Source organism: Macaca mulatta, chromosome 17 (genome assembly GCF_049350105.2).
Source record: "Macaca mulatta isolate MMU2019108-1 chromosome 17, T2T-MMU8v2.0, whole genome shotgun sequence".
Taxonomy (NCBI): Eukaryota; Metazoa; Chordata; class Mammalia; order Primates; family Cercopithecidae; genus Macaca; species Macaca mulatta.
Window position 1 is genome coordinate 95,257,708 of NC_133422.1, and position 18,807 is coordinate 95,276,514.

The following is an 18,807-nucleotide window of genomic DNA, read 5'->3' on the forward strand; positions in this document are numbered from 1 at the left end:
TGCAAAGATATTACAGTTTTTCTAGTGACAATATAGAAGTGCCATTCTTTGATATCACTCTAATATCCTTCAGAACACAGATGTATATGCTGTGCAGCAGAAGAAAGTGTGGTGTGGGCAGAGAACACATTTTCTTTTTTTAATTTTAATTTTTGTAGAGACGGGGTCTCATTTGGCCAGGCTGGTTTCAAGCTTCTAGCCTCAAGCGATCCTGCCACTTCAGCCTCCCAAAGTGCTAGGATTATAGGCGTGAGCCACCACACCCAGCCCAGGGGACACACTTTAGAACTAGATGTACTTCATTTCAAAGTCAGGTAAAACCCTGCCATCTTTTAGCTGTGTGACCTTGTTCAGGGTGTTTCATCTCTCTGAACCTCAGTTCCAACTCCCAACAAATCAGAATAATAATGCCCACCTCAAACACTGAGGTATGGAGATAATGTATGTATATACACATTCTGGCACACACATGATTTCAATAACTCTTAGTCCCTCTGAGTGAAGGATAAATCACAGAATTATAAAGACTAAATAGAATATATCACATATATAATAATGCCTGGTATATATCTTGTATCCAATAAATGTTATCCTTTTTTAACTCACTCAAACATACAAAAAGCCATACACTAGTTATCTGGTATGGTTGACTGGTGTTCTTTATTATGAAATTTAACCTTTTATGTGCAGGAAAAACCTGTATAAGCCCTTCTCTGCATTAGTCAGCACAGTACACTAAAAATGACATAGCACATGCACGCTCCCAGCATCAGTATTCACAACAGCCAAGGGGTGGACGCAAGCCAAGTGTCCACTGACGGAGGAAGGGATAAAGAAAATGTGGCATATACACACAATGGAATATTACAGAGCCTTGAAAAGGCTAAAAGGAAATTCTGACCCATCCTACAACATGGATGAGCCTTGAGAACATTATGCAAAGCAAAATAAGCCAGTCCACAAAAAGACAAATACTGTAAGAGTCCACTTTTATGACATACCTAGAGTAGTCAAATTCATAAAGATAGGCAACAGAATGGTGATTACCAGGAGATGGGGGACGGGGAAAATGGGGAGTTGTTTAATGGATATAGAATTTCAGTTGTGCAAGATGAAAATGTTCTGGAGGTTGGTTGCATAACAATGTGAATATACTTAATACTACTGAACTGTATACTCAAAAATGGTTAAGATGGTAAAATGTATGTGTTAATGTTTAAAACAGTTATTTACTTTTGTAGGCAGGGTCTTGCTATGTTGCCCAGGCTGGAGTGCAGTGGCTATTAACAGGTGTGATCATAGTGCACTGTGGCCTCAAACTCCTTGCTTCAAGGGATCCTCCTGCCTCAGCCTCCTGAGTAGCTGGGACTACAGGCATGCACCACCACACCAGGATAAAAAAACGTTTTTGTTTTTTTTTTTTTGAGACGGAGTCTCGCTCTGGCGCCCAGGCTGGAGTGCAGTGGCCGGATCTCGGCTCACTGCAAGCTCCGTCTCCCGGGTTTTACGCCATTCTCCTGCCTCAGCCTCCCGAGTAGCTGGGACTACAGGCGCCCGCCACCTCCTCCTGGCTAATTTTTTGTATTTTTTAGTAGAGATGGGGTTTCACTGTGTTTGCCAGGATGGTCTCGATCTTCTGACCTCATGATCCGCCCGTCTCGGAAAAAAACGTTTTTTAGATGATATAAGCTTTTCATAAGAACGCAGAGTCCTCATAATGATTAATGATGAACTGTGCTGCAGGTAGGTTTATGCATTTTGCTGCCCAGAGCTGAATCTGTATCCAGCTTCAGGGTGTACCCTAGAACTTGCTTTCCTGAATAAATATCTGGGGTTTCTTAGGAAACAGCTGCTAAAGGAAAAAACTGAACTTGACATCTCTTGCTATACAATGGCATCTTTTATTAATACCCTTGGAGAAGAACAGGGTATTAATGCTGGAAAAAGTTTAGAAAGTACATTTTAAAGTTGAAGAACATGAAATCTACACTTCAATCAAACTAAATGATTTTTCTAAGACCATATAGGTAGCAATCACAAGAAGAGTGGGAGAGAAGCGGCATCTCCCAGTTTCCTCTACAATCCTCTTGACACCCACAGTCCACTGGACTTAGCTCTCCACAAGTCCTTACTTTTGAACTTCACTGTTTACTACACTGCCACCAGGGGGCAGCAGGTGTATTAGTCTGGTATTCTAAACACCCTGGACTAAAGGCCCAATACTCTTCCATTACCCCTTCCCCCATCCCATGAAATGTATGTGCATATATGTGACTTCATTGAAACAATCTCAGTAAGCCAGAAGTTTGAAAGAGACCCATACATAACTTTTTAAACAAAACGAAGACTTGAGTCCAATGGACATAACATCCCTACTAATCCTTTACTATTTCTGATTTATTCCAATCCCAACAGATGTAATGGTCAATTAATACGTTAGGTTTTTTATTTGTTTGTTTTGAGAGATGGGGTCTCATTATGTTTCCCAGGCTGGTCTCAAACTCCTGGGCTCAAGCAATCCACACGCCTCAGCCTCCTAAAATGCTAGGATTACAGGTGAGGGCCACTGCACTTGGCCTAATACGTTAGTTTTAAACCAAAAACGACTCGACCACAGGATCAACAAGCAAAAAACAAATAAACCCATTAAAAATGGGCAAAGGACATGAACAGACACTTCTGAAAAGAAGACATACAAGTGGCCAACAAACATACCAAAAAAAGCTCATCTTCACTAGTCAGAGAAATGAAAATCAAAACCACAGAGATACCATCTCACACCTGTCAGGATGGCATTATCAAAAAGTCAAGAAAAAAAAAGATGCTGGCAAGACTGTGGAGAAAAGGGAATGATTATACACTGTTTGTGGAAATGTCAATTAGTTCAGCTACTGTGGAAAGCAGTTTGGAGTTTTCAGAGAACTTAAAACAGAGCTACCTATCTATCCCATTACTGGGTATATATCCAAAGGAAAACAGATCATTCTACCAAAAAGACACATGCACTCATATGTTCATTGCTGTACTATTCACAACAGCAAAGACATGGAAGCAACACAGGTGCCCATCAGCAGTGGATTGGACAAGGAAATGTGGCACATACACTCCATGGAACACTACACAGCCATAAAAAAGAAAGAAATCATGTCCTTCGCAGCATCATGGATGCAGCTGGAGGCCATAAGCTTAACAGAATTAACAAGGGAAGAGAAAACCTGGCCGGGCGTGGTGGCTCATGCCTGTAATCCCAGCACTTCTTGGGAGGCTGAGGCGGGTGGAATTATTTGAGGTAAGGAGTTTGAGACCAGCCTGGCCGACATGGTGAAACCCCGTCTCTGCTAAAAATACAAAAATTAGCTGGGTGTGGTGGTATGCACCTGTAGTCCTAGCTACTCAGGAGGCTGAGGCAGGAGAATCGATTGAACCTGGGAGGCAGAGGTTGCAGTGAGCTGAGATCACACCACTGCACTCCAGTGTGGGCAACAGAGCAAGACCCCATCTCAAAAAAGAAAGAAAACCAAATACCGCATTTTCACTTACAAGTGGGAGCTAAATGCTAAGCACACATGGACATAAACCTGGGAGCAAGAGCCACTGAAGATACTAGATCGGAGAAGGAAGGGAGGCAGGGGTTGAAAATGACCCACTGAGTACTATGCTCACTACCTGGGTAAAATATGCTCTGTAGAAAACCTGCACAGGTACCTCCTGTATCTAAAAAAAAGCTGAAATAATAAAAAGAAATTAACAGAACTGCTTCCTCCAGAATATCATATAATACATAAATCACACTTGTGTGTAAAAAAAAAAAAGAGGAAGAAATCTATCCCATTTCTTTAACACTTGAAACCAAATCTTCCCTGCAGTTGGCCTCTGAGGCTTCAGCCACAGCAACCTCAAGAGCCCATCTGACGTCTGTCCTTAGTCTCCTTTGTCAGCTGTTCTTCATTTGTGAAGTTCCTATATTAGAAAGGAAGGTCTGTCAATAGGTCGAACCCTCCAGCAACTTTTCAGAGGAAAAACAGGGAGATTCAAGTGACAAAATAAAACCTATATGCTACCGTTCTTCCAGGTAGATGACAGGAATCTCCACTCTGTGTTTCTTAAATACTACCACCAGCTGAGAGCCGAAACCATAGCAGTTAACACGTGAGGCTTGAATTTACAAAAGCAGTGATGGGACTGCTCTGTATACCGTTGGTGATGGTCAGTACAAGAATCCACACATTTTAAATCTATTCACATTGTGCAAACAAGTTGGTTTTACTGTATATAAACTTAATAATAATGAATGAAAGCATGAGAGCATGCAACTACTCTAAAATAGTTAAAAATGAAAGGTAAAAGAATAAGAACTGAATCAAATTAATGCCTGGCATACAAAATTATTTTTAAAAGAGACAAGAGATACATAAACCAAATACAATAGATGGGATTTTAAAATTCTGACTTGAAGCCGGGCACGGTGGCTTACGCCTGTAATCCCAGCACTTTGGGAGGCCGAGCCAGGCAGATCACCTGAGGTCAGGGGTCGAGACCAGCCTCAACACGGAGAAACCCCGCCTCTACTAAAAATACAAAATTAGCTGGGCATGGTGGTGCATGCCTGTAATCCCAGCTACTCAGGAGGCTGAGGCAGGAGAATCACTTGAACCTGGGAGGCGGAGGTTGCAGTGAGACGAGATCGTGCCATTGCACTCCAGCCTGGGCAACAAGAGTGAGACTCCGTTTCAACAACAACAACAACAACAACAACAACAACAACAACAAAAATTCTGACTTGAATAAACCAACTGCACAGACCTTGCTTTGTAAAAATAGGCCGGGCACAGTGGCTCACACCTGTAATCCCAGCAGTTTGGGAGGCCAAGGCGGGCAGATCACTTGAGGTCAGCAGTTCAAGACCAGCCTGGCCAACATGGTGAAACCCCGTCTCTACTAAAAATACAAAAATTAGCCAGGCCTGTGGTGGGTGCCTGTAATCCCAGCTACTTGGGAGGCGAAGGCAGGAGAATCGCTTGAACCCAAGAGACGGAGGTTGCAGTGAGCCAAGATTATTGCATCCCAGCCTGGGCGACAAGGGTGACTCCATCTCAAAAAAAAAAAAAAAAAAAAAAAGGAAATTGGGATACAATATTAAAAGATATTAAGTATTTTTTTCACTGTTGGACAGAATTATATTTATATAAAAAACCCTCAAAATTCATACTAAAATATTTGGGAGTGCAACGACATGATTTCTGGCATTTGCTTCAAAATTCTCTAGAAACAAGCAAATAAAACTCCAAAACACAAAGAGAGGAGGGCACGTAGAACAAGCATGGCAAAGCCAATATGGTGCAGTGATCTCTGATCCCGGGTGGGTGGCACATGAGGGTTACTACACTCTACTGTAGAGTACGTCTGGAAATGTTCACAGTAAAATGCTGGAAAGGGGAAAACAAAAAAAGAGGAAGGGGAGAAGGAATGGAGGGAAGGCCATAGGGAGGGAAGAAGGGGAGAAGGAAAGGAGGGAAGGCCATAGGGAGGGAAGAAGGGGAGAAGGAAAGGAGGGAAGGCCGTAGGGAGGAATGAATGTGAGAAGCAAAGGAAGGAGGGCTGTAGGGAAGGATGAAGGGGAGAAGGAAAGGAGGGAGGGCCACAGGGAGGGATGAAGGGGAGAAGGAAAGGAGGGAGGGCCGTAGGGAAGGATGAAGGGGAGAAGGAAAGGAGGGAAGGCCGTAGGGAGGAATGAATGTGAGAAGGAAAGGAAGGAGGGCTGTAGGGAAGGATGAAGGGGAGAAGGAAAGGAGGGAAGGCCGTAGGGAGGGATGAAGGGGAGAAGTAAAGGAGGGAAGGCCATAGGGAAGGATGAAGGGGAGAAGGAAAGGAGGGAGGGCCGTAGGGAAGGATGAAGGGGAGAAGGAAAGGAGGGAGGGCCATAGGGAAGGATGAAGGGGAGAAGGAAAGGAGGGAAGGCCGTAGGGAAGGATGAAGGGGAGAAGGAAAGGAGGGAAGGCCGTAGGGAGGGATGAAGGGGAGAAGGAAAGGAGGGAAGGCCGTAGGGAGGGATGAAGGGGAGAAGGAAAGGAGGGAGGGCCATAGGGAAGGATGAAGGGGAGAAGGAAAGGAGGGAAGGCCGTAGGGAGGGATGAAGGGGAGAAGGAAAGGAGGGAGGGCCATAGGGAGGGATGAAGGGGAGAAGGAAAGGAGGAAGGGCAGCAGGGACGGAAGAAGGGTTCATCAACTGGGATGTGTCTCTATCACTGCAGGAACCAAGTTCAAGGCCAATTTGTACCTAATTGTTATGAACAAAGGGTGGGAATGACATTTTCACTTGCCTTTCTTCACCAGGGGTTCGTTATTTACTCAGGCACAACTAAAATATCAGAAGGGAAAGATAGGAAAGGGAAATGGATGTTTTCTGAGAGCCCTGACCACAAAGTTGACTCTGAAAGCCATTCATTTGATAAGGAGATCCTGGCATCTGCGCGTCCACAGGGAAATGTCCGAACACCAAGTGCACTCCTCTTTTCCTCCCACAGTAGCGGCCACCTTCACCTCTACAGCTCTAATCCCAAACACCGCCAATGGAGAGCGCCTCCCTGGACACAAGTTTGTTGAAGATGTCTCTGTTATAGATATTCTGCCAGTACTGTTTTTATTCTACATAATGAAAACATCCACTTATGCCACCACTACACTGAAGCCCGAGAGACCAGAATGTGTCACATTTGTGTAAGGTATCTGCCAGATAGCCCAGATGGAAAGTGACACAGAGGCTGGAGAAACCCAGTGAGAGGCAGGTAACTGAGCTTCTGGCAAGCTCCCAGTCAGTACATTCAGTTATATCCCAGCTGATCTTAAGCCCCGGAACCCTGGTACTGCTGGCTTACCTGTGAGTCTACTTGACTTCTATTGTAAAAGATCTTGCTGTTCACAATTCCTCCTAAAATTACGTTAACCATGACTTAGACTTCGTAAATGTTCCCCGCAATGCCGTCAAACCATTCTTTGTTCATTTATGAGATATACTAATCTCCTAAGTTTTTATTAGGCTTTTATAATCTGGATCTAACTTTGCAGAACACCAAATCAAGGGAGGAAGAGTAATTCAAAGCAGGCAGTTATGATTTTCAATAATGGCTCAAAGAACACTTTTCAAACCTCATTTAATGCTGGTAAGTTAATAAAACCATCATGAGATGTAAAAATATTAATTTTCATTAAACTTACCTCTTCATACTCCCAAGTACAGATGACAACAGCAGGAAGAGGTAATTAACACTCAAAAGCTTGAAAAGTAAATGTGGTCGTTTGAAAAATGGACAAGAACACAGCTTAATATGAGGAGTATTCCCGCATATACTCTTCCTTACTCTAATTTACTCTGGCCTGACTCAGAACATGAGTTCTGTAAAAACACTCTCGACTAACTGGAAGTGAGTTCTTTCTTACTGGGTCCCCACTATGTGGAAGGCATGATGGCGGACTCCGAATGAGGAAGGCATGTTTCTTACCCAGTCAGAGCTCACAGCCCAGCAGTGTTTAGGCTAGTATCCAAAAACAATTATGCAAGACAAAATAACATGAAATTCAAATAAAAGAGCAGTTGCAGCAAAACCACCCCCAGGGTGTGGAGGCAGGAGTGCCGGCAGCTGTCAGGAGGGGAGGGCCTAGGAGTTGTGGGGCTCAGCAGCTCAGTCTCTCCGACTTTCTCCTGCGTGTCTTGCCCCTCTCATCCTTCCGCAAGGCAAACTATAGGATCCAGAATTTCTCTTCCCCAATGCAGGTGACAGGAACCAGAACCCCTTTCCCCAAAGCTAGCCATAAAACCTAAAAATACTACTCTAGCCTTCCCCACGCCTTTCCGTGTAATAGCTGGCCATAAAGACCTTGGACAAGAGGATCCTGCGCCATTCCTGGAAGGAAGAAATGCTACAACAGAGAGGCCAAGAAGAACCTGGAGACAGGCCTTGCTGGGCTTCCCCACTCGGTCTATTTCCATCGGCTCACACCCTTTTTTCCAATTGGATTTCCACATGGCCGTCTGTGCTTCTTCAAATCTAAGCAAAATCTGGAGAGTTCACCCTGGGTCTCTGGTCTTCATTCTGAAAGCTCCTGTGTCATGTAAAACTATGACTGAACATGTGTTTTGCTTTTCTATTGTTAATGTTTGGCATAGGGGTGTCAGCCATGACCCTTATGATGGGGTAGAGAGGGATCACCCCCTTTCTGCCCCTACAGAGTGAATCAAAGAAGGTTCTGAGCACCGTTCTGCTGATGGAATTCACGCACGGAACCTATGTCTCCTGTCAGCCCAAAGCCCCCTCCCTTCAGCGCTGAGGAAGGAGGGGCCTGCTGGGTCTCGACCTGATGGCACTGCCTCGGTGTATAAGAGCAGCAGAAACACACCTCGGGGATTGGCACCTGGTCTTACTCTGCCAAAAATGCCTTGGGATCTGCTCTGATCCTGCGATGGCTGCAGCATCACAAAGTGAGACTGACAGAACAAAGGTCTCCCGCAAACATCTCCATGCCCTAATCCCTGGAACCTTTGACTACAGCACCTCACACGGCAAAGGGACTTTGCACATGCGATTAATTAGGGAAGCTGAGATGAGATCATCCTGGGCAGCCTACATGGGCCCCGAATCCCATGGCAGATAGCCTTATGAGGGACAGGAGAGAAGACAGACACCGAGGAGGGGCCATGTGAAGACAGAGCAGAACCGGGAGCTGTGCGGCCACTTGCCGGGGAACACCTGGAATCACCAGAAGCTGAAAAATGTAGGGAGGGACTTTCCATACAGCCTTTGGAGGGAGGGCAGCCTTGACAGCACCTGGAATTCTGGTTTTGGATTCTGTGAGCCGAGAATACATTTTTGTTGTCTTAAGCTTCCCAGTCTGTGGTAATTTGCTATGGAAGCCCTAGCAAATGAACACAGTTACTAAGGAACTCTTCTGTGTCAAGTCAGGATAGCAAAGCCTGCCTTGGCTCAGGCGGAGTAAAATAGCCAAGTGATGGAAGAACTGCCAGTGGGAAGCCATGGAATCTGCACCCTGTAGATCTGACTGGTAAGATGTTCTCAAGGTAACAGGATCTCATTCAGCCTGCCCAAAGAAACTGTTTCACCTGTTGGCCCAGTCCACAGTTAGAAGACTAAAGGCAAAAGGAACTGTATATATTAATAAAAACCAGGCTCTCATTGATTCAGTGGTTCCCATAGGGCGAGATGGCAATTCCAATGCTGTCATACACACGTATGTACTGAAAAGTAGGCAAATGAGCCACAGGCGATGGGAGCCAGGTTTCTCACTGTTGGAGTGGGAGGTGAGAGACAGCAGGGAAAAGGCGAGAGTGATCCATGGGGTAAAGGATTAGGGCTGGAGACACCAGTGTGGACTCACAGAAACAGCTGGTTCCATACAGAAGTATTTACTGATACGTGTATACACACAGGTCAGTACACACAGACATTTCCTTGCTCCATCAGCTGAGAGGACCTAAAAGCAATGACACCACAGTCTAAATAAGCACACCAGCATCCAGCTTGTGGTTTCCAACAACATCTCCAACAGAGGGGACCAGGGTTCCCTAGAGAAATGGCTGAACCTAAGACTGGAGCAGGAAATACACAAGAAGAATCTAGGGCATCTAGCAATATCGGAAAGCAAGGAAGTGCTCAAAAATAAACAAACCCACCAGCCCAGAATGATGGGGCAAGTCAAAGGGACACAAGAGACGACAGAACAAGCTACCAATGACCAAAGCAGGAACAACTGGAGAACAAAATAAGGAGTACTGGATTAGAACCTAAAGTATAAAATAAGTGTCTGTGAGTCCATAATGATATAAATGACTGAGTAAATAAATGCAAGAAAACAGATAAACCTCCTACATGGAAGAATTCCAAATAACATATGTAGACACTTTCCCCTTAAGGAGATGAAGTCTAAATAACTCCTCCCTCCAGAAGTGCAGGCTGCTCACTATGACTTCCTTTCAGAGCACAGTATGAAGTGAGGGGGAAAGTGTGACTTTACAGTGGAGAAACCTGCCAATCACTATTTCAGTCAGGTAAGCAAGGTCAACAGCAAAAGAGAGAAGTCTTGTAGACGGTATGTAGGCTTGATACGATGTAACAAAAATGACACTTTACCTCCGTGGTCTTCCTCCCAATCCCCACACCCCTGTGGCACTGACTCCGTGGGGTGAGGGCTAAAGCAAATCATCAATTACACTGGGTTGCTGTGAACTGAGATTTCTGGAGTGGAAGAAAGGGGTATGGATATAAGTTCTATGACATTAAGCAAAAACGCTGCAGTCCAGAAACAGACTTGGATGTTACCAGTAGGCACTCATGAAATATTTTATCTTGAACAATGGTTTTCCCTGTCTGTTGAAATGGCTTAAAAACAACTGCCAATCCAACAGTAATGAGCACCCTGTTAGGTCCAGATTACGGTCTTTAAGTATCATTTTTCACTTTAAAACAGCTAACTAGGGCTCCTTGGAGAAACAGCTGATTCCAGATTTGAGGGAATAAATCTGACCATAACTTCCTCTTACTGTTGGGAGGAACTTCAAAACATATGATGACCTACTGAATCCTCTCTGCCTGGCTCCCTCTCCAGTCCCATCTCCTCCCTGCCAAGGACTCAGTCACATTCACTTTCTTTTGTCTCTTCAAATCTGTGGTTGGCAGAATAATGGCCACCCAAAGGTGTTCACATCCTAATCCCTGGAACCTATGAATATGTTACCTCCTATGCCAAAAGGGACTTCACAGATGTAAGGACCTTGAAATGCAGAGATTAATCTGGATTATCCAAGTGGGCCCAATCTAATCAAATGAGGAATCCTTAAAACTGGAAAACCTGTCCTGGATCAGATCAGACAGATGTGATGACAAAAGCAGGGTCAGAAAAGGGCAATGTTGTTAGCTTGGAATATGAGGAAAGGGCCAATAAGCCAAGGAATGCAGGTGGCCTCTAGCAGCTGCAAAAAGCAAGAAAACAGATTCTCCCTAGAGCCTCCAGACAGCTGTTATTATACACATCTTTTTAATTAAAAAGTCCAAAATCACCCAGCTAGTAAGTGGCAATGGGAGGACGAGAAGCCAGGCGGTCTGACACAGAAGTTGGTGCCCTTAACCATGATGCTAATATTTGTCTCCCACATAACAGAAATTTCAATACCTTTTTCATTTATTAACATGATACCCTCCAGTGTTCAGAACAGCTTAATAAATAGCTGCTGAATATGAATGAATGGGACAAAGATACAATTTCCCCCTGCTATTCTTGGTAAAAAAATAAAAATAAAAATAAAATTAAAAAAAACTCTGTTATGGAAAGTAAAATATGTACAAAACTAGGGTAATGATAGAAGGAGCTCTCAAATACTCATCGCCCAACTTCAACACTTAGCAACATAGGACCAGTCTTAATGCCAACATTAGTTTGGTATTATATTGTCTGGAAATACTCCCCCTTCAATAGTCTTTTTCAGAATCACATGTTCCCAGCTCTCATTACATTTTCATTTATCTGTGTCAACATGAATTTTAAAAGGAAACCTTAAAATGGGCAGGTCTTTCTAAGCAAAACACAAAACAAAGACACTGTAAAGGGGAGATCAATATTTTAACTACATAAAATTAAAATTTTTTGCAAAGCCTAGAGATTGTATTACACAAAGTATAAAAAAAATAGGGTGGAAATAGTTATAGTATATATGACAAAAGATTCATATTCTCAATATATAATTCTTGTAAGTCAAAAGACCACACACCCCAAAGAAAAATAGATGCAGAAATGAACATACAGTTTCTCTACTATTCTTCCCTTCCCTCCTCCTTTAATTTTTTGAGACAGGGTCTCACTCTGTTGCCCAGGCTGGAGCACAGTGGCATAATCAGTGTAATCACAGCTCACTGCAGCCTCAGTCTCCTGGGATCAAACAATCCTCCCGCCTCAGCCTCCTAAACTGCTGGAATTACAGTATGAGCCACCATACCTGGCCCCCCACCACTATTCTTAAATGACAAAGAGACAAGGGCTTCCAACTGACACTATTTGTCAGCATACTTCTTGTGGTGCTCTAGAACTTGAGCAATGAACACTCTAGAACAGAGAGTAAGAGTTCTCACCTGTAAGCTTGTTTCTTCAAGGAAGTGTTGCCTTAGAATCCAGATCCACAGTAAGCCTGAGAGTCTTAAAAACTTGTGACTTCAGAGTCCTTCCACATGACTCAAGACAAAGTAAATCTACCTCATAGGGTGACCAGAAAGTCCACGGGGACCAAATATCCAGTTTTCGGTCCTGTTGGGAGGTAAGAGAAGAGGAAGTCAACTGAAGAAAATTAAACATTTAAGCAATAAGGGGCTTAAAAACAAACATAAATGACCTAACTCCCATTAGAAGGCAATCTGAGACCCTGGGCATATGCCCAAGGAAGGAATATATTTTTGTTCAGTGCAAAAATGTAGTTCACATGCTTGAGGGGCCAAAGAATGCCTTGAATACAGGCACCTTCCAGTGACCTAGAGAAAGGGTTCAAAGTTCTCAAGACCTCCTTGACAAAATGTGGCACACATATGTAATGGAGTACTATTCAGCCATTAAAAAGGAGATCCTGTCATTTGCAACAATATGGTGGAGCTGGAGGTCATTATGTGAAGTGAAATAACCCAGGTAGGCACATAAAGACAAACTTTGCATGTTCTTACTCATTTGTGGGAGCCAAAAATTAAAACAATTGAATTCACTGAGATAGAGATCAGAATGATGGTTACTAGAGGCTAGGAAGGGTAGTGGGGGGTTGGGGGAAAGTAGAGATGGTTAATGGGTACAGAAACATAGAAAGCAGGAATAAGATCTAGTATTTGATAGCACAATAGGGTGACTATAGTCAGTAATAATGTAATTGTACATTTAAAAATAACTAAAAGAGTATCATTAGATTGTAACACAAAAGATAAATGCTTGAAGTGATGGATACCACATTTACCCTGATTATTTATGTGATTATTACACATTGTATCTCATATACCCTGTAATGAGCGTTATTACACATTGTATCTCATATACACCTACTACTAGGTACCCACAAAAATTAATCAAGAAAGAACTCTGAGAAATAACAGCTCTATATACTCTCCCACAAGTAAGAAAAGTAAAAAGAAAAAGAGAAAAAATGTATTCTCAGCCATCAGGCAAAGCCGATTTTAGTAATGCTGAGCTCCTATTTTGGTAATGTTGAGCTTCTTTGATGAGGGTTTCCAAGTCTTTAAAGTCAGATAAATTTAGATTTTAAAAAAGTCAAACCACTTCTGAAGTAGACTTGCCAAAAATGGCGAGCATGAACCTAATGAAGCCTCTAACTCTAACTTCTAGTTTACAGGAAATATAGGGGATAGAGAAGTAAGCCAAACCATACTCCACCAAAAGCAGCCCAACATATCCAGAACGTGAGGCACTCTACAGGCAATCAACCAAGCAACATCGACAGTCATTGGCATTAAAGAAACCCGCCAAGGCTGCTCTAGACCTGGGTCGACAAACCACAGCCTGCGGGTCAGTCCAGCCTGTGGGTGGATTTTAAAACACAAACGTTTTGGAAATTAAGTATTATTGGAACACAGCCACGCTTATCCATTTACTATCACCCCTGGCTACTTCTGCATGACAATAGCAGAGCTGAGCAGTTACGGCAGAGACCATAGGGCCTGCAAAGCCTGAAAGAGCTGGTATCTGGCCCTTCACAGAGAAATTTGCCACCCCTGCCCTAGACTGAAAGAGACAACAGCTGGGTATGGTAGCTTACATCTGTAATCGCAGAACTTTGGGAGGCCGAGGCAGGTGGATCACTTGAGTTCAGGAGTTCGAGACCAGCCTGGCCAACATGGTGAAACCCCGTCTCTACTAAAAATACAAAAAAAGTAGCTGGGCGTGGTGGCATACACCTGTAATCCCAGCTACTTGGGAGGCTGAGGCAGGAGAATCGCTTGAACCCAGAAGGCAGAGGTTACAGTGAGCCAAGATTGTGCCACTGCACTCCAGCCTGGGTGACAAGAGTCAATGAGACTCCATTGGGGGTTAGGGGAACAACCAACCAGCCTGGGCAATACCTATCTCTACAACAACAAAAAAAAAATTAGCTGGGTGTTGTGGCACATGCCTGTAATCCCAACTACTCAGGAGGCTGAGGTGGGAGGATGGCTTGAATCCAGGAGTTTGAGGTTACAGTGAGCCATGATCTCAACAGAGCTGGATCCTGTCTCAAAAAATAAAAAGATAACAGATAGTCAACAAATTCTTGTCTGGATTTGGATTCAAACAAACCAACAGTAAAAATAAGTTAATTTTTGAGGTGATCAGGTAAATTTGATCATGGGCTAGGTTTTAGAAAATATTAAGGAATTATTGTCAATTTCATCAGGAGGTGATAATTGTATTATGGTTACACAAGCAAATGCCCTTTCCCTGGAGAAGCATGCTGAACAATTTAGGGGTGAAATGTTATGTTGTCTGGAATAAACTGCTTTAAACTGCTTCAGCCACAACCAAAAAAAGAAAAAAAAAGATGAAGTGGATATGGCCAAACGAGACTTGTGAAGTCCATTTGATGGATATATGGAAATTCATTCTACTACTTTGCTGTGCTTTCATGTTTGCTTAAAATTTTCCCAATAAACAAGCAAAAAAAAAAAAAAAAAAATCAGAACCATGATTGAAAAGTAGAGGTTATCACCAGAGAGCCTTGCTTTCCAGGCACCCCCACCCCCACCCCACCCCTCTTCACGCGCAGTCCAGGCTCAGCACGCCAGCTGTTTGCCTTTCTCGAACACACTGTCATTTTCAGCTTATTTTTGCTCATGGTGTCGGCCACCCTTTCCACTCTTCTGCCTATAAAAATCCACTCTCTGCTTAAGGTCTGTCCAACTGTGACCTTCTCCTGGCCCTCCAGTAAGCACTCATCTCTCAGCTCCAACAGCACACTGCCTCTGGTTTCATTCTTCTCTACGTTCTAGCTATTTACCAGGTCTGTTACCTCATGATGCCATACAATCCCGGAGACTTCCAACAGCTGAGTCTTTTCTGTAAATCCATTTGAGGGGGTATCAAGACGCCTTTTACGGAGCAAGCTCCGCAGTCCAGGGGCAGCTCCTCACAGCCTAAACACGGCTGCCTTATCCTGAGCAGTTTTACTGACAATAGAGCTTCGACTGAAGAATGACTTCCTCTTCAGCAAGACACTGAGCACTAATGTTTAATTGAAGCCTCTTAAAATTCCTAATAGATTTTGCCTAGATGGAGGATGTTCTAAAGAGGGCTGCGAATATTTCGTGTTTTTGTCTTCTTATTGTCACCCTTCCTTGGGTCCTGTCCCTCTTCAAGCACGCCTGCACTACACCTCCACACCAGTCTGCCGGTGCCCTAATCCCTGGTAAGGGCCCTGGCTCCAGGTGGGTACAAAGCCTCCCAATGACTTCAAGAATGGACACAGATTGGAAATCTTACTAGTAAAGAGAAAAATGAATAGATCATTTTAAAATCCCTCTTCAGTTCTACTTACGGCTACCCACTATCCAGAGAACCACAAACCACCACCCTCTCCTGACTAGTAGTAGGTAGGTCCTGGTTAGTAAAGTCAACTAGCCCAAAGTATTTCCATACAAAAATCCACCAATTCGAAATTAATTTAACTTTGCAAACTCAGCTTTTACAGTACAAATCTCTGCGAGAGCACAGTGGTTTGCTTACGGAGGAAAGTCTGGCTTCTCCTGGGAATAGTTGCAGGCAAACAAGGCATTTTGGGAAAATACGGGCAAACTGCAGGTGCTCCTCATCTGAGCATTTCGATAAACTGAATGAGGCCAGGGAAAAGTCGTCTTCATTTACAGGTAAATGTACATAAGGACACGTACGTGTGTGAAGACCTACACTTTATATAGGTCACCTGTAGTTTTCCATTAATCATTTTTCCTGGGACATTTAGCAAAATAAATCACATGCTTTTAAAAAAGGCCACAAATTCCGGGTGCGGTGGCTCACGCCTGTAATCCCAACACTTTGGGAGGCCAAGGCGGGCGGATCACGAGGACAAGAGTTCGAGACCAGCCTGGCCAACATGGTGAAACCCCGTCTCTACTAAAAACACAAAAATAGCTGGGCGTGGTTGCAGGCGCCTGTAATCCCAGCTACTTGGGAGGCTGAGGCAGGAGAATCGCTTGAACCCGGGAGGCAGAGGCTGCAGTGAGCCGAGAGCGCGCCACTGCACTCCTTCCTGGGCGACAGGGCAAGACTCCATCCCAAACAACAACAAAAAAGGCCAGAAATCTAGTACATTTTCTTATCACTTCAATATGAATCAACTAAGCGTGGAGTTAAGAAGCTGTGTTCCAAAAACACTTAAGTCGGCTTTTGAGCCTATGGCGTTCTCCTTGGCCCACGGAGTAAAATAGCAATGATAACCATAATTAATAATCAAGTTAATAAATTTCTTCAAAATTTCAGAATTTTCACTAACGGCTCCAAAGAAACCTTAGATCAGAAATTCACAAGTGCCAGGAGACGTTTTTAGATTTCTTTTGCTGCTTCCAGTCTCCTTACAAACGGGAAATCTTTAAGAACAATTTCTGAGAAGCGTTAGCCTGGTTCAGCCGAGGTCCTCTGAAAGCCAGCGTGTGGGCGGCCACGTTTCCTTTACAAGGAAGCAGCGTCCGTGCGTGAGGCGGTTCCTGGCTTTGGCCGCCCTCCGCCCGTTCTGGCAATCGCGCCCATGGCCCCCGCGCGAGGCAATGGAGGACGCGTTTCAGGGTCCACCGTCCTCTCCCTCCGGCTGGCCTCGCCGGCGGCGCCCCAGGCTTCCTCCCTCACCCCCGGGGACGCCGGGTGCTGCGGCCTCGGCCCAGACGCCGCGCAGGGAGCGGCACCCCGAGTTCCCGCGGGGCTCAGGACACCTCCCGCGGGGGGCGGAGCGGACGCTTCCCCGACCCCCTCCCGCGCTCAGCGCCTCACCTGCCGGCAGCCGGGGCGTCGGGGAGGGCCGGACCGGGGCGGAAATGCAGGGCCGGGCCCGCGCCTCTGCTCCCAGGCCGCCCCCGGCGGCGCCCCCTGCAGGCGGGACGCGAGGCCCGCCCGCCCCTGCTGGGCCCTCGCACACACCTGGCCGCACGCACAACTGACCGCCTAAGAGCCAGACCCACCCACGCCGATGCCCGCCGGAGACGCCCCGCCGGAGACGCCCCGCCGCAGACACAGCGCAACCAGCTTCACACACCTGGGGACACCCCACAGAAGTCACATCCACCCTAACACACCTGAGCACTCAGGCTCAAGCCCCGATTGCATGGTGGACCCAGACACCTGGGCCACACCCCACAAAACACAGACTCACGACTCCACAAGCTTGAGGACACAGCACCTCAGATGGACGCACACTCACACACAAATGAACCCAAAGCTCAGACACACCTGGGGATGCAAACCATGTGTGTATCTATCACATCACACATTACCAAGGGCCCCCAGCTGAGCATGCACACAGCCCTGATACGGAGTCCAGACGGTCATCTAGTCACACTGCCCACTTATTTACCAATACTCTCTTAAAATGAAACTGTGGTTGAAGGAGACAATGGAAGAATGACATCACCTCTTCCCTAGCTCCAGGACTAATTTAAGCCCCAGAAATTACAGGACTGAGAACCAAAATCAGAAGAGAAAATTTTCCCTAGAGACATTGGGTTGAAGCAATGCCATTTGGGGGCCAGGTGGTAGGAATGGTACAGATATGGAGAGAGTGACACTTCTGTCTCTCCGAAAGCCACAAATCTGTGTTTATCAGATTAGCAATAATCCCCCTTAATCATTTCCTGCCCTTTCTACTTTCTCATGGACGTGGACTGATTGAAACCTTTATATAAATTGGTTTTTATCCAAACATTTCCAACAATGAGATGTGATCGCATTTTGAACAGATGTACAATTCCAAAAGAAATCTAAACCATCAGGTACATAAGTAGTTGGTTTTCACAGAGTTTTTTCTTGTCTTGGACACTTCATGATTAAATTGAAATGTATTTTAAAAAAACTTGTCTAGCTCATATTAGTATTTTTAAAGGGAGCAGTAATAACTTTTTGAAGCGAAAGAATGATTCCACTTTCATTTCTTTTTTGAGGGAGGAAAATCATGTCAGCAAAGGAAAGTAAGGCAAATAGATTAATTCTTCTGATAAAGGAAAATTAAAGATGACAGGATGAATTTTTTGTTTGTTTTGAGATGGGTGCTCACTCTGTCACCTAGGTTGGAGTACAGTAGCATGTGCTGGCTCATTGCAACCTCTGCTTCCCAGGCTCGAGTGATCCTCCTGCCTTAGCCTCCTGAGTAGCTGGGACCACAGGCATGCACCACCACGCCCGGCTAATTTCTTGTATTTTTGGTAGAGACAGGATTTCACCATGTCACCCAGGCTGGTCTTGAACTCCTGAGCTCAGGCAATCCCAAAGCGATGGGATTACACATATGAGCCACAGCACCTGGTCAAGACAAATGTTAAGTTGCATCTATCACCAGGTAAGGCTGGGAAAGCCCAATTTAACATAGAATAGGCTCTGTGGGATGAAGCCTTCAGATTAACTTCTTGGAAAACAACTCACAGTTTAAAGAGCAGTTTTTGAAATGTGGTCCCAGTCCAGCAGCATCGGCAGCATCTGGGTATTTAGAAATGCACAATCTCCAGCCACACCGGAGGTGTCCTGACTCTGGGGGTGAGGCCCAGAGATGTACATTTTAATGAGTGATGCCAGTTCAAGTTT

General features: G+C 44.8%; 1 protein-coding gene across 13 annotated transcripts in view; it reads right to left on the reverse strand.

Annotated features, from left to right (window-relative positions):
• Window positions 1–17,047, reverse strand: part of GGACT (gamma-glutamylamine cyclotransferase) — a 57,693-nt gene extending 40,646 nt beyond the window's left edge. For 3 of the 13 annotated variants that reach the window (XM_002800818.4, XM_077973922.1, XM_015121388.3), the window contains exons 1-2: window positions 17,008–17,047; window positions 12,135–12,306 (exon numbers count right to left, since the gene is read on the reverse strand). The gene's annotated coding sequence lies outside the window, so the exon portion shown is untranslated. Of the gene's footprint in view, window positions 1–12,134; window positions 12,307–15,750 lie in introns of all 13 variants that reach the window. The other 10 variants (XM_028837265.2, XM_077973924.1, XM_015121390.3 and 7 more) reach the window with 4 other exon arrangements.
• Between the last annotated feature and the right edge of the window lie 1,760 nt (window positions 17,048–18,807).